Source organism: Lissotriton vulgaris, chromosome 3_1, assembly GCF_964263255.1.
Source record: "Lissotriton vulgaris chromosome 3_1, aLisVul1.2, whole genome shotgun sequence".
NCBI lineage: Eukaryota > Metazoa > Chordata > Amphibia > Caudata > Salamandridae > Lissotriton > Lissotriton vulgaris.
In genome coordinates this window covers 842,145,275-842,150,297 of record NC_141689.1, presented here as the reverse complement: position 1 = coordinate 842,150,297, position 5,023 = coordinate 842,145,275, and positions in this window count along the sequence as shown.

Below are 5,023 nucleotides of genomic sequence, written 5' to 3'. Positions count from 1 at the left end.
ACAACCTAAGAAGCCATAAAATGGACAAATAAAGCAGGCAACTGCATATTGCGATTTTGATATATTGAACTTTTGCCTTCAGCCAGGAAGTTTGCTATTGTTTATTGTTTTTAAAAAAATTTGCCTTGCCGTCTGGGTAGCCGTAGGGTCGTGGCTGTGTGCCTAGTTTGAATTTGCAGGGGTCTGACACAAGGTCGATCTTTCTATTGGTTCTGGGAACTCCCAGGGCTGATAGAGGCATTTTCATCTACGTACACATCATCAGTGGTCGCGAGCGGATTGTAGAAGATGGAGCTTCCTGCGCTGCAACGAGAAAATGTGATTTATGTTCGCAGAAACAGACTTAATAGAATTCTTCATAGCAAATGCTTTTTGATGCAATGTGCCATTACATTTTTGATTATTTTAGCAACATTGGTGGGTGGAATCGTCTTTAGTGTAAATTTGATTTTTGTGCCAGTTACTACAGTACCTCCCCTTGATCCTGCTATTTCTACTGTTTCTTCTATACACTCTTTTCACTCATTTCCGGAACATGAGCAAGCCAGACGCTCAGAGTTCATTAACAACACTTTTGTACAGCTCTTGCACCAACACCAACTGGTAGTTAACACTACAGACTGCTGGGTGTGTGGCTTGATACCCCACACTATGGATAAAGGTATTCCATATCTGGTTTTGCCTTACAGCTATAATGGATCATTTCAGGCCTTCCAAACCATCTTTGCTTATGCCCTTGAAACCTATCCTCCACGTCCACCGCGTTCCACTAAATATAACTCTGCCAACAAAGCCTTAGTCCAGGGAATTATTGACATGGTCAAGGACGTCAATAATACTCCATCTTACCCTAGAGACGAATTGCGAGTATATTTAAGTTGGAATACTTCAGAGTATCGCCTTAGTTTAGGAGAAAGCAAGCGTAAAAGCTCAACTCCAATCTGGGTCGTACCTCACCGAGGTCAGGTCTGTTTGCAAGGTAATGGGAGAAATCCGAGAGCTCAGCTAGGGAGGAGTGAGTGCGTAGAGACTTATGTGTTTCCGGCTAACTCTTCCCCTGCCTTTCTTACTGCTAGAGGTACCTACTTCATTTGTCGAGACAGAGCTTATACATGGTTGCCTGCCGACTTTTCAGGATCATGTTACATTGCTCGATTGTTACCTCCGACATACACTGCTTCATCTGATTACCACAGAACCAGAATAGCGAGAGGTGTCTTCAGCAAGGAAGATACCGCTGGTCAGGAAGCTGGAGACTTCTTCAAAGGCTTCCTTCCGTTCTGGGGACCTATGGCCAATAGTAGAAACATACGTCAGCTAACACGGGTAGTTGAATCTACTATTACCGAAACTGCTGGTGCCCTTAGCAATCTGACAGCTGAGCTTCAGGCGGATAGGCTCATGACGTTGCAGAACCGTATGGTTCTAGACGTTATACTTGCAGATCGAGGTGGGGTATGTAGAATGATCCAGTCGAGCTGCTGTGTCTTTATTCCTAATAATGCTCCAACAGTCTATGAGGCGATCTCTAAGTTGCACAAGATTTCAGATTCCATACATGTAGACAAGGGAAACTGGTCCTTCATGGAGTGGTTTTGGACTCTGATATCAGCGTGGGGATGGAAGGTTCTGATGGTCATTGGTGTCATCTTAGTATTCCTATTCTCATGTTGTCTGATTATCCAGTGTGGTCCTGCTCTGTGTAGTCTTTGTGCTGCAACTTGTCTCAGAAAACCACCTGCGTTTGGAGAAAAGACACGAGAAAGGATGATGATACAACAGCATGTCACTGACCTGATGAGCATAGAACTAGATTCTGACATAGACTGAGTAATTGCCTATGTAAGGGCAAAAGGAGGTGCTGAGGTTCCGTGACGGTTCCGTGACGACTTGAACCCGTGTTTTCAAGTTTGTCGGAAATATATAATATTGGTATCAGTGAACCGCAAATGATCCATTTAGTATATCCTGGTGTTTTCGCTACGCTACGAGCAAGAGCACTCCTTTTATAAACACATTTCTGATCTACCCATGGCATCCATCTTAGATCATGGCCGCCATTTTTTGATTCTTGCCCTCACATACGCAATAACCTGTGATCACTTCATTTCGATTAAGGACACGTAACCTTAGCCGGAGATTCACCTCTTTCATAACACGTGCACCTTAAACCAGATCACGCTGTAGCTGCATGACTCGACAAAGGCTGCCTCCTCTGCCCGAGGCCAGCCCTGCCAAACTGGTCTTCGTGTCCATTGTACCTGATCATGATTAGGCGGTCGAAGCCGGTAGCCTTGCCCATTTACAACCCACAAACATCCCTTATCCCACTTTTCTATCTTCCACACCTGGCTCTGTTTCTTTCTTTCTGAATCTTTATTAGGGGGAGGTAACGAACTTTACGATGAGGCGGTCCGGGTCCTGAATGCAATATTGACAGGGAATTGTGACAAACTAGTGGGAACCCCTCTCTTCGCAATGTTTGGCCTCAGATATTATCGACGGTTCCTGTGTAACGCCAAATATTTATTGTTTTAGACACAAAGGTTTTGGGAATGTATTACATGTAAAGAATTCGCCCCCAGCTTAAAATTTCGTATATAAGGAGCAACCCGCTTTGTACAAATCGAACAGGCTCCTGATTACTGCCCGTGTGTAGTATCTGTGACTTCTGTGTCCCTGCAGTAATAAACCTTTGGTCTTTGACGCCACCATCGAGAAGCCCGTGTTTCTGTTCATTTGTGCACCAAGGCAGGTTGGAACTCCGGGGTCTTTGGGTGTTGTACCCTGACACCTCTGGACGGAACCAAAAAGTCCAGAACTCCAGGCGGATCAGACTTCAAACGTTTGGAAGTTTTCCCATTCTCTTTGTCCCCATTCTGAAGGTAGATGACAGGAGGTGACTAATGCCCTTTATATCTCTTGTGAATAGCCTGGTCCGAAATTACCTTTACGCCTAGTGCGCCAACGTTGAGCAGCGCACTAAGTATTTAAGCTTGTTTCCGTAGAGCCTACAGCGTGCAGAGTTGCATTCAGAACTGGCAGGAAGTTGTGGGTAGCGATTTGCGCTACATTTAAGGGATTGTTAGTCTTCCCTGTACACTGGGTACACTGGCGTGAAAAAAATCAATTCAATGAGTTGTTGAAATGCATATGTTCAAATCTGTGTTAGTATCTGTGATAAGATTGCGAGGCTATGTCATTGCGCGTTACAAACAGTCGGGATACGCAGTCATTCATGTAGGTATTGCAACAGCAGCCGCCATTTTGTGCACCGTGTGACGCGTTTCTTTGCCTGCTGCGCACTGTTTAAAGACACTGTAAGGGCTCCCAGTCAGTGTGTATATAAGCCTCTGCCCTCAAAGAACTTTGTGGCATATAATGTCCTTAGATCATCCCCACGCTGAGAGTTACTTGCGTTATTCCACCGATGGTTGCTAAAAATGAACTGGTCCGGTTATTGTGCGCTTTTCATAGTTGACCGCCTTCCCACTAGCTTCACGATGAGTGCGCTCAACAGGGAGCGTTACTTGTGTACAGGTTGGCCTTATCAGCCTTACTTCGGTAGCACGGATCGCAGGAGCGGGGACGCTGGATGCCTTGGGCGAGATGTCGGGAGCGCGATCAATCTGCCATTTTAAACGCCGGCGGTCGGGACGAAAAGGTCTTTTTCTCAGCTTTCCGAGTTCGGATTCGGCTCAGACTTGCAGGATAGCTAGGGGTGATGGTCCGTCATCCGAATTCCCTCTTGGGTCGGAGTGCAGCCCTCTGCATTTAGAAAGTCGTAGCTGCCTGGAGGAGGACAGAATTACGCCGCCATTCTTCCCGGCGTCCAAGCCACGCCCCCCGAAACCCCACAGTTTTTTCATCCCACTTAAAGCACTGGCTAGCACCTCATTCTGTTATTGATTACAACGGTTCGCGTGTGAACGGAATCAAAACTCCATACCATTCTATTTTTGTCCTTTCTGCTGAGACTGACAAAGGAGTGCAAGATTTCTGACAATTGTTGTAGTGGAAATTGGAGGAAATAGCGTGGAATGGGAGTTTGAGTAATAATCATAGGACAGACGATGCAGCACAAAAAAGGGTTGTGGTACTGGGATTTTACACTTTAATGTAAGGCACTGTTCTCAAGCGCAGCGGAAAGTATCATAAAGCAAGCCATTACCAGAATGATTACAAATTATTCAGCTGGTCCCCCCAATACAGTTGTTAAAAACACATTTATGCTTTTGTTTATAGGCTAAAGAGAATCCGAAAAGCTCTGTCTGCCCCACTGGTTTTGTGGAAACAGTAGATGAGACTTCAAAAACAGATATTCCACGTGCAGAACTCAGGAACAAAAACCCAGGACTGTCCAGAGTGCAAAAAGAAAAGCATACTTAAGTTGTAACAATGAAAATTGTTATACTCATGTTTTACAAAATATGTGAACTGACCTTTAAAAAAAACACTTGCAGTCAAAGACTATTCATTTATGAAGCTAATAATGGAGTAGCCGATAAATGGGAGAGCGAACTAACCGTGCCCCTCATCTCAGCTAATTGCACCTCTTCTCAGCTTCAACTGGTCCAAAGGATACCACCGAAGTACAATATTTAGCGCTGTTACCGAAGTACAATATTTAGCACTGTTAACAAACACGTGTTTTTGCAATATTTACCAACATTTTGGCTCTCGATAAAGACATCGACTGCCTGGGAATAGGGCTTAGCCCAGAGCGCTTATGCACCCCAGCATGCCCATAATTTTGCTCTCAGTGCTAAAGCTTTTTAAGTGTGGATCACTACACTTTATAAGATGTACGCAAGTAGAAAAGTTACAACAATTTCACATCCGAGTAGACATCCACTTAATGTGAGAACAGTTTCTCAACAACACTGCCAGAACGCAACTCATCCTGCCAGCGGGGAAACAACGGTGTACACACTCAACTCACAGCGCAGTACGAGATTAATACTTGAGGGCCACTCTCCGAACCGGCCTTTCTGAATGACAAGTCATCGAACGCGACGTAATC